Source organism: Somniosus microcephalus, chromosome 1 (assembly GCF_052327205.1).
Source record: "Somniosus microcephalus isolate GS21.2 chromosome 1, FLI_Smic_1.0, whole genome shotgun sequence".
NCBI lineage: Eukaryota > Metazoa > Chordata > Chondrichthyes > Squaliformes > Somniosidae > Somniosus > Somniosus microcephalus.
This window is the reverse complement of record NC_140987.1, coordinates 96,041,931-96,053,422: the sequence shown is the minus strand read 5'-3', so window position 1 is coordinate 96,053,422 and position 11,492 is coordinate 96,041,931. Positions and strand designations below refer to the sequence as shown.

Here is an 11,492-nt window from a genome sequence, read left to right as displayed (position 1 = left end):
TGGTGTATTTGGACTTTCAGAAGGCTTTTGATAAGGTCCCGCATAAGAGATTAGCGTGTAAAGTTAAGGCACATGGGATTGGGGGCAAGGTATTGATTTGGATAGAGAACTGGTTGGCAGACAGAAATCAAAGAGGTGGAATAAACGGGTCTTTTTCCGAGTGGCAGGCAGTGACTAGTGGGGTACCGCAGGGATCGGCCCTTGGACCCCAGCTATTCAAAATATATATTAATGATCTAGACAAAGGAATTAGATGTAATATCTCCAAATTTGCAGATGACACAAAGCTGGGTGGGCGTGTGTGCTGTGAGGAGGATGCCGAGAAACTCCAGGATGATTTGGACAGGTTGGGTGATTGGGCAGAAGCATGGCAGATGCAATATAACGTGGATAAATGTGAGGTTATCCACTTTGGTGTCAAAAACAGGAAGGCAGATTATTATCTGAATGGCAATAGATTGGGAGAAGGGGAAGTGCAACGAGACCTGGGTGTCCTTGTGCACCAGTCGCTGAAGGTAAGCATGCAGGTGCAGCAGGCGGTTAAGAAGGCAAATGGTATGTTGGCCTTCGTAGCGAGAGGGTTTGAGTACAGGAACAAGGATGTCTTGCTGCAGTTGTACAGGGCCTTGGTGAGACCACATCTTGAGAATTGTGTGCAGTTTTGGTCACCTTATCTGAGGAAGGATGTTCTTTCCATGGAAGGAATTTAGCGAAGATTCACCGGGCTGATACCTGGGATGGCAGGAATGACGTATGAGGAGAGATTGGGTCGATTGGGCTTGTACTCGCTGGAGTTTAGAAGAATGAGAGGGGATCTCATTGAAACGTATAAAATTCTGACAGGACTGGACAGACTAGATGCAGGAAGGATGTTCCCGATGGTCGGGGAGTCCTGAACCAGGGGTCACAGTCTAAGGATAAGGGGTAGGCCATTTAGGACAGAAATGAGGAGGAATTTCTTCACCCAGAGAGTGGTGAACCTGTGGAATTCTCTACTACAGAAGGCAGTAGAGGCCAATTCATTAAATATATTCAAGAAGGAGTTGGATATATTTCTTAAGGCTAAAGGGATCAAGGTGTATGGGGAGAAAGCAGGGACCGGGTACTGAATTTGGATGATCAGCCATGATCGCATTGAATGGCGGAGCAGGCTCGACGGGCCGAATGGCCTACTCCTGCTCCTATCTTCTATGTTTCTAATTTGCTCTCAAACTCCAAACTCCATCTTCTCTGGCTCTCCACCTATGATAACACCTCTGCAATTGTTTTTTCTGCTCCTTTGCCTCTACCCTCGATGCTCTCATTCCTATCAAATCAGTGACAATTTCCCAGCCTTACTGTTCCAATTGATAGAACCCGCACCCTCATTCCTTAATTACTAGGGCCACGAACCTCTCTGGCCCTGAAAATTAAATTTTACAAGTGTGGAATCTCATTCCCTCAGAAGAAAATTAGTGTTGGAGTTTCTGTCTGTCTTTTATCTCTCTCCCTTAATCCCATCTGTATTTCCCAATCTTTATTTCGCTCTCCGTACTACATTTTAATCTAATTTATATTTCCTGCTTTATACTTCCTGGTTTAGACTCTGCAGGTTGAATCTTAACTCCCAAAAATGGGTGGGTTGGGTTCGGGTGAGATGTTAGATTTTGAAATTGTACTTCCGATTCCTGAGTCCAAATCGTTCATGTAAACTGTGGTCTCCGCACAGATCCTTGTGGAACACCACTTCCAACCATTGTCCAATCCGAGTAACTACCTTTAACCCCATCTCTCTGTTTTATGTTTCATAGCCAGCTTGCTTTCCAGGTTGTAGTGCTGGAGGACATTACGGGGAGGGGCGAGACCATGGAGGAATTTGAACACAAGGATGAGAATTTTAGAATCGAGGCACTGGTGGACCAGGAGTCAACATAGGTCAGTGAGTACAGGGGTGATAGGTAAATGGGACTTGGTGCGAGTTAGGATACAGACAGAAGAGTTTTGGATAACCTCAAGTTTACAGAGTGTAGAACTTGGGAGGCCGAAGAACATTGCATTTTTGATGAGCTCAAGTTTAGTGTCAGCTGTGGCTCAGTGGGTAGCACACTCACCTCTGAGTCAGAAGGTTGTGGGTTCAAGTCCCATTCCAGGGACTTGAGCACATAAAACTAGGTTAACACTCCAGTGCAGTGCTGAGGGAGTGCTGCACTGTCGGAGGTGCCGTCTTTCGGATGAGATGTTAAACTGAGGCCCTGTCTGCTCTCTCAGGTGGACTTAAAAGATCCCAAGGCACTATTTCGAAGAAGAGCAGGGGAGTTATCCCCAGTGTCCTGGCCAATATTTATTCCTCAATCAACATAACGGAAAAACAGATTATCTGGTCATTATCACATTGCTGTTTGTGGGAGCTTGCTGTGCGCAAATTGGCTGCGGTGTTTCCCACATTATAACAGTGACTACACTCCAAAAAAGTACTTCATTGGCTGTACAGCGCTTTGAGACGTCTGGTGGTCGTGAAAGACGCTATATAAATGTATGTCTCTTTTGCTTTTTCTTTTTCTTTCTGATTTGTGTTTCAGCAACAGATAAGTTGAGGCATGGGTGGAGACGTGCAATATTATGGAGGTAAAAGTAGGTGGTCATTGTGATGGAGAGGATATGGGGTTGGTAGCTCAACGCAGGGTTGTGTAAAGTCTGGTTCAGCCTGAGACAGTGGTCAGGGAGAGGGACGCAATCAGGCGGCTAGGGAATTGAGTTTGTGGCCGGGGGCCAAAGACAATGGCTTTGGTCTTCCCAATGTTTAATTGGAGAAAATTTTAGTTTATCCAGGACTGGATGTTGGACAACACCGAGGCGGTTGAGGGGTAGAGCTGGGTGGTGTCAGCATACATGTGGAATCTGACATGTTTTCGGATGATGACACTGTGGGGCAGCATGTAGATGATAAGCAATTAAAAAAAAATGTCTAAACTCACATTCTGGTTTGCTAGAAATGAGGGCTTGCTTATGTGAGTGGTTTTTGGTGTTTAGTATGAAAGAAAGATCTGGTGAAGCTCTAAAAACATAACAACCACATCCAGTTCATCCTACGACAACCTATTTCCACCTTTGCAATATTGCCAGCCTACATTCGTACCTCACTTTCGCCACTGCTGAAACCCTCGTGTAACCTCATCGGTTACCTATAGGCTAGATTTCACTGGCCTGCCAAGCTTCACCCTACACAAATCCACCTGACCCAGAACTGTGCTCCTGCATCATATCCTATGCAAGATCTTCTCACGCAGCACCCATATTCTTCCTATCCCCAGCACATTTGATTTCAAAATCTTCAACCTCTTTCCACCCTACCTGTGGCACTTTGTTCCAGCACAACCTTCTACTATCGTGCCTCTGCGCTATAGCATTTTCTTCCAAAATCCTTTCTTCTTTCCAGAGCTTTCTCAAAACCCATCCCTTCATCTATACCTTTGGTCACCTCCCCTAATTCTTCATCCAAACCCTAGTGAAGTGTTTTGTAGCATTCCACTACATTAAAGGTACAACTTAAGTCAGTGAGGATATTGATGAAAGTGATGATGATGTTGAGAATTTGAATTTGAATTTGAAACTGAATATTGTGTTGGTTGAATGGAATGTTTTATGATATTTCACGGCTCCTATAAGTTATACAAGATAAAGATCAGCTACCTAAATTGCAATTATTATACTGTACTATAAAACTGTTTTTACTGTCTGTAAGAGTTTACTCAAGTCGTGTCAAGTTTTACCTTCACTTTCTGCCTACTGGACCTCTGATCAAATGTGCCCACTACCCCAGGATCATCCTGAAGAGCAAAGATAACCCCTGGCTTCTTTTCTCCACTCGTGCGAGGAGCTCATGGACTTCTTTGTCATTAAGATTGAGACCGTCTGTTCATCTGTGACCCCCTTCCCCTCTGGTCCCCTTGTCGCCAAAGCCCTGAACCCACACTTTCTTTAACATCACTCCTATCTCTCATCATGCCCACTCTGAGCTCATCTTGCCCATGAGACACACCTCCTGCTCCCTTGACCCCAATCGCACTAAACTGATAAACATCCAAATTCCCTTTCTGGTCACCATACCAGCTGGCATTGTTAATGGTTCCCACTCCTCAGGGTACTGTCTTCCTTCCTTTCAAAACCACTGTCATCACCCTTCCAAAAGTTTTTAGGGAAGTTGTTTTTAGGTTAGGATAGAGTGGAGGCGAAAATGCTGGAATACTTTTTAAAAGGAAAACAATTAGATGCAGCAATAGGGCCACTCTGCATGGATGAATTAAGATGTGCTGAATGGCCTTCCTCATCAAAACATGTCTTGTCATTTTGTGAAAAACAAATGAACTATTGCTTTTTACAGTGTGACCAGGGGATGGTGTAGGGGGTTTTCCCAATGATGCCAAAACAAAAAAAAGTGATCCCCAGAACCCAACAAGATCTTTGGAAGAATGATAGACTCTACAAGAAAGATAATCTTCCTAAACTGCTATATTTGTACCAGATTTGAGCAGTTCATCCACTGCACCATACACAAAATGAGACCTTTAACAGACAATTGTGTTTAACTGTTTAATTACCTTTGTCAAACTAGCATTTGTTGCTCTGATGCATCTGATAGCTAAGGATGGCTGAACTAAAATTGAATATGTTTCTGCAGATGACAGTGTGACTCATTTGAATACTGGTTGTGTTGCCATCCAACTGAAATCTTGGCACAAGAGTTGAGTGCTTCACTGAAGCATATGGTGAGTTGCAAACGGAAGCTTCAATGCTAGCAGTGCTGGGTCTCTCAGGAAGCATTTTGCATAATTAATTCTGTCTGAATAAATGGCCGTCTTCCCAGTATACCATTTTGTGTAAAATGAATGTGTTTAAAAAAAAAACTGTAAAAGCAACAGCATGCAATGTGATTGTGCCGCAACACGCACCATTCAAGCAGGATACACACAAATGGGATGCATGTCCTTTCTTTCCTATGTCATTAGTATTTGTACAGTATTGTACAGGACTAAAAATACAGCCTATGTATAAAAACATCAAAGGTTTTTTCCTAGAAGTCATGAAATGAGAAAGTACCTATATAGATAAGCACTATCTTCCATCTTCACAACTTGGAAGTCCAAGTGCAACGGACTTGAGCTTATCTTGCACACAACAGGTTTAGCCATCGCACACGAATTCCAGTTGGACCAGATGAGGCACTATCAGGTCTCACTCTCATCTGCCGAAACCACCCACTACTCCAGCTTGCCCAGCCCTAGCCCTGAACTCGCAACTCTCTAGTTTCTCTTCCATCTCCCCATATGCCCTCTTATTCTCTTGCTCTCTTTCCCACGAAACTGCTGACCATCCAACTTTCCATCGTGGCCCCCATGCTAGCTGACAGTACATGGCTCCCACTCCTCAGGTACTGTCCCCCCTCCCTTTCAAAGCTTCTGTTACCATCCACTTCCTCAAAACAGCCTACCCTTGACCCAACTGTCCTTGCAACCTCTCTTTCCTCTCAAGTCCTTGAGCGTGTTGTCGCCTCCATAATCCTTGTCTGTCTTTTCTGCAACATCCTGTTTGAATCTCTCCAATCAAGTTTCTGTCCCTGCAACATCACTGAAATGGCCTTAACGAAAGTCACAGATGATATCCTCTGTGATCGTAATGCCACCCTTTACCCCGTCCTAGCATCACTTTCATATTTCCCTTTGAGATACTCTCTCAACCCCTGCAGTCTCTCCTCCTTTTGCTCCACTGTCATTGACCTCCCTCATAACCCTCCATCCAGTACCTCCCAACTCCCGTTTGTTCCCACAAAGATGAGTACCAAGAAATCAGAGGCTCTCTCACTTCAATCAGTTTCCCTCCTCCCCATACCTTCCCTTCCTATCTGTTTACCTGAGACTGTTTTCAGAATTCAAATTGTTTATTTAAAAACAATTAGAATGGAGAAGAGAACTGCCTATCTGCCTTTCTTTCTGTCTTTTGCTCTTTCCCTCTGTGATAAATCCATTAAGTGGAACAAGGACTCAGAGAGAGGCGATATCGTAGAATTAACACGAGTACTTTATTAACAACTGGGAAACACGTTTACAGACAGCCTGCATCAGCATCCTGGCATTCCACCTTGTGCTGACCTATACAGGAAGCAAACCTCTAACCTTAGTAGCAGCATTGGCTACAGCACCACCTGGTGGATAACCTTAATCACAACATCCCAGATTACTATACCCTCTGTTTCATAGATGCTGAAAATTAGAATCTCTCTCACAGGTGTATGCGAGTAGAATTTACCTTTTTTAACTACCAACAAAACACAGATGTAGATAATTAGTTGGAGCTAAAACAGGTGAGATAATTACTTGGCTTTAGAATTCAAGTGGTGATTTTCAAAAATGTTTAAAGTAACATTAAATAAAGAAAGTTCTAGCTCCATTTCTCTCTCGGGGGAGAAATTCAACTTGCGCCTGTTTCTGGCATGAAATGGGGCGGTCTGATGTGAACGCGTGCCTTAAGATGTCGGCTTGAGGCCTGTTCGAAATTGGTCCGCAGGCTTCATCTGCATGAAACGGGCAAGCTGCAGGCGCCAATTGATGCAGCTCATCGGTCGGGACCTTAAAAATTTCGTCCAGCTCCAAATCTGAGCCGGCCTGCAGGTAGCTCCTCTGAGGGAAATCCTGGCTCCACAGAAATTAAATTATTAAAAAATGTGCTTGCCTTTTTGTGGGCGGCCTCCAGCAGTCTTTTCCACGCACACCCCACCCGTTTGCTCACCAATTTTGCATTGGGATCTTAAAGCCGCCAATAGGACCTCGATTTGCATATTCGAGACACCTAATGCCTCTTTCAGGCAGGTGCCCAGCACACCTGGAATTTGGCAGACAGCACATTTCTGGGGGTGATCAGGCATGAGAGGTTTCGACCTAAAATTCATCCCTCTGACCTTAATGGTTTGCCAAAAAAATGGATGAAGCGTGGTTGAATTTCTAACCGCACCTCTCTTCACCTTAACTTATTGCATTTTAATGTTTACAGATTCACAAAACAAAAGCTACAACAGGTGTGTCATCAGAGCGATGTTAATTTTTTTGTCACATGTACACCGCCTCACTTTAAACAAAAAAAAATCTCTGTAAAGCACGATTATCAGGCACTGCAGGTGTAGTGAAGATTCGCTAGTGTGCCAGCATGAATATTTTTGAAGGCTTGAAAAATTGGGTTTCTTATTCATGGGAGGCTGTCGAACTTACAAAAGATTTTCATGGAATAAACAATAAAATATTGTTTTCTCTGGTTGGTGAATTAGTGAAAAGGGCATAGATTGAGGATTATCTGATAGGAGAACAAAAGGGAAGAATAATTTTTGCAGTTATTTAAATATGGAATGCTTTACCTTTAGTGGCTATAGAGATACAGCCTATAGCATTTAAAATGGAATTGGATAAGTTTTTGTATCAAACTTGGCTCTATGGTAACACCCTCTAGTCTGAGTCAGAAGGTTGTCGGTTCAAGGCCCACTCCAGAGACCTGAGCAGAAAATCTAGGTTGATACTTCAATACAGTACAGAGGAAGTGCTGCACTGTCTAGAGCTGCTGTCATTCAGATGAAATGTCAAATTGAAGACCCGCCTGCCCCCTGAGGCGGACGTAAAAAATCCCATGGCACTTTTGAAGAAGAGCAGGAATGTTCTGGCTCTGGCAGAATGAAAGACAGCTGCCATGTGAGAGAGAGAAAAAAAAGATAGAGGCAGAGGTTATGATCTGAAATTGTTGAACTCGATGTTGAGTCCAGAAGACTGTAAAGTGCCTAATCGAAAGATGAGGTGCTGTTCCTCAAGCTTACGTTGAGCTTCATTGGAACAATGCAAGAGGCCGAGGACAGTGAGGTCTGAGTGGAGCGGAGAATTAAAGTGACAGGCGACTGGAAGCTCGGGGTCACCCTTATGGACTGAACGGAGGTGTTCCGCAAAGCGGTCACCCAATCTGCGTTTGCTCTCCCCAATGTAGAGGAGATCGCATCGTGAGCAGTGAATACAGTATACTAAATTGCAAGAAGTACAAGTAAATCGCTGTTTCACCTGGAAGGAGTGTTTGGGGCCCTGGACAGTGGGAAGGGAGGAGGTAAAAGAGCATGTATTGCATCTCCTGTGCTTGCATGGGAAGGTGCCGAGCGAAGGGGAAGGGGTTTTGGGGGTGATAGAGAAGTGAACTAGGGTGTTGCAGAGGGAGCGGTCCCTTCGGAATGCTGAAAGGGGAGGTGAGGGGAAGATGTGTTTGGTGGTGGGATCGTGCTGGAGGTGGCAGAAATGGCGGAGGATAATCCGTTGAATGTGGAGGCTGGTGGGGTGAAAGGTGAGGACAAGGGGAACACTATCGTGGTTCCAGGAGGGAGAGGACATGGTGAGAGCAGAAGTGCAGGAAATGGAATGGACACGGTCAAGGGCCGTGTCAACCACAGTAGAGCGGAATCCTCGGTTGAGGAAAAAGGAAGACATGTCGGAAGCACTGGTATGGAAGGTGGCATTGTCAGAGCAGATGTGGCGGAGACGGAGAAACTGGGAGAATGGAAGAGAGTCCTTACAGGAAGTGGGGTGGGAGGAAGTGTAGTCCAGGTAGCTGTGGGAGTCAGTGGGCTTGTGGGGGGGAGGAGCTAAACACGATCAAAATCACTAAGGAAGTGGTACTCGGTAAAATAATGGGACTCAAGGCGGATAAATCACCTGGACCCGATGGCTTACATCCTAGGGTCTTGAGGGAAGTGGCGGTAGGGATTGTGGATGCATTGGTAATAATTTTCCAAAACTCCCTGGACTCGGCAAAGGTCCCGGCAGACTGGAAAACTGCTAATGTAACACCCTTATTTAAAAAGGGCAGTAGACAGAAGGCTGGAAACTATAGACCGGTTAGCCTAACATCTGTGGTAGGTAAAATTTTGGAGTCCATTATTAAGGAGACAGGAACAGGACATTTGGATAATCATAATTTAATAGGACAAAGTCAGCATGGTTTTATGAAGGGGAAGTCATGTTTGACAAATTTGCTGGAGTTCTTTGAGGAAGTAACGTATAGGGTGGATAAAGGGGGACCAGTGAACGTAGTGTATTTAGACTTCCAAAAGGCATTTGACAAGGTGCCACACAAAAGATTATTGCTTAAGATAAAAAATCACGGGATTGGGGGTAATATTCTGGCATGGATAGAGGATTGGCTATCTAACAAAAGGCAGAGAGTTGGGATAAATGGTTCATTCTCAGACTGGCAATCAGTAACTAGTGGTGTTCCGCAGGGGTCAGTGCTGGGTCCCCAACTCTTTACAATCTATATTAACGATTTGGAGGAGGGGACCGAATGTAACATATCAAAGTTTGCAGATGATACAAAGATGGGAGGGAAAGTAGTGAGTGAGGAGGACATAAAAAACCTGCAAGGGGACATAGACAGGCTAAGTAAGTGGGCAGAGATTTGGCAGATGGAATACAATACTGGAAAGTGTGAGGTTATGCACTTTGGCAGGAAAAATCGTAGAGCAAGTTATTATCTTAATGGCAAGAAACTGGAAAGTACTGAAGTACAAAGGGATCTGGGGGTCCTGGTGCACGAAACTCAAAAGGTTAGTATGCAGGTGCAGCAAGTGATTAAGAAGGCCAATGGAATGTTGGCTTTCATTGCTAGGGGGATAGAATATAAAAATAGGGAGGTATTGCTTCAGTTGTACAAGGTATTGGTGAGACCGCACCTGGAATACTGCATACAGTTTTGGTGTCCATACTTAAGAAAGGACATACTTGCTCTCGAGTCAGTACAAAGAAGGTTCACTCGGTTAATCCCGGGGATGAGGGGATGGACATATGAGGAGAGGTTGAGTAGATTGGGACTCTACTCATTGGAGTTCAGAAGAATGAGAGGCGATCTTATTAAAACATATAAGATTGTGAAGGGGTTGGATCGGGTGGATGCGGGGAAGATGTTCCCGATGATGGGTGAAACTAGAACTAGGGGGCATAGTCTTAGAATAAGGGGCTGCTCTTTCAAAACTGAGATGAGGAGGAACTACTTCACTCAGAGGGTGGTAGGTCCATGGAATATGCTGCCCCAAAAAGCTGTAGAAGCTACATCATTACATAAATTTAAAACAGAAATAGACAGTTTCCTAGAAGTAAAGGGAATTAAGGGTTACGGGGAGCGGGCAGGAATTTGGACATGAGTCTAGGTTCGGATCGGTCATGGCCCTGTGGGTAGCGGAGCGGACCCAGGGGCCGTGTAGCCTGATCCTGCTCCTATTTCGTGTGTCTAATTCTGTTAGATTCAGGAGATGGTTCTGTGATAGTGGATTGGCGGTTAGGATCAGATCAGCCATGACCTTATTGAATGGCGGAGTAGGCTCGAGGGGCCGATTGGCCTACTCCTGCTCCTATTTCTTATGTTCTTATGTTCTTGTCAATAGCCTATCCCCAGAGATGGAGACAGAGAAGTCTAGGAAGGGAAGAGTCAGAGATGGACCGTGTGAAGGTGAGGGAAGGGTGGAAATTGGAAGCAAAATGAATGAAATTTTCTAGTTCAAGGCGAGAGCAGGAAACAGCACCAATACAGTCATCGATGTACCAGAAAATGAGGTGAAGGAGGGGCCCCGAGTAGGACTGGAACAAAGAATGTTCCACATACCACGAAAAGGCAGGCATAACATTCTGCCAGTGCCATTTACACTTCATCTAGAGTCATCTTTTGCTTCTTTACTTGTCCCATTACCATCTCCTTTTGCTTTGTATCATCATCCCTTTTGTCTCTTAACCTCTCCTGCCTTCCATCCTATCACAGACCTTCCCTTTTGTTCTTTCCTCCCCTCCCCCCATTCCCTGCCCCTGCACTTGCTTAAAAACCTGTTCCATCTCCAGCTTTTTCCAGTTCTGACAAAGGGTCATCGACCTGAAACGTTAACTCTGTTTCTCTCTCCACAGATGCTGCCTGACCTGCTGAGTATTCCCAGCATTTTCTGTTTTTATTTCAGATTTCCAGCATCTGCAGTATTTTGCTTTTGTATTAGTGTTCTTTTGGTATCCTGGCCAACATTTAACCCTCAATATATGCGTCCTAGGTGCCTCTCTCAGACGATCGAGAGGGGTGTGATTTGATCCTGTTAGAATGTGAGTTCCACCTTGAAGGGGGATCTATTTTCAAAACTTCCAATTATGTTATCTTCTGTTTGAGGGTTTATCACTGGATGAATGTCCAGTCATGTGCAAATATTTTTATACCAGAGATGGTGAGCACTATTTAAATGAAAACATGTTTGTCTTCAGGTACTGATATTACACATGGCTTAGATGAAAAGTGTATAGACAAAGGCTATGTTGTAATTTTGATGTTTTCAAGCAACAGCCTCTGGAAATAAAGTCAAAAGTACTTTTTTACTTAGGCTAGCATGTGTTGCTGGAATCTAATAACTTCTATATCTTGCACAGGACAATACAGGGTAGTTGGAGAACTTTTCTAAAACTCCTGGTCTT

General features: G+C 44.4%; 1 long non-coding RNA gene across 1 annotated transcript in view; it reads left to right on the top strand.

The window, feature by feature from the left end:
* The first annotated feature begins 1,759 nt into the window (after positions 1-1,759).
* LOC147124241 (uncharacterized) overlaps positions 1,760-11,492 on the top strand; it is a 67,949-nt gene continuing 58,216 nt past the window's right edge. The window contains exons 1-2 of the long non-coding RNA XR_015079707.1: positions 1,760-1,914; positions 4,658-4,745. This is a non-coding gene — a long non-coding RNA (uncharacterized LOC147124241). The remainder of the gene's footprint in view (positions 1,915-4,657; positions 4,746-11,492) is intronic.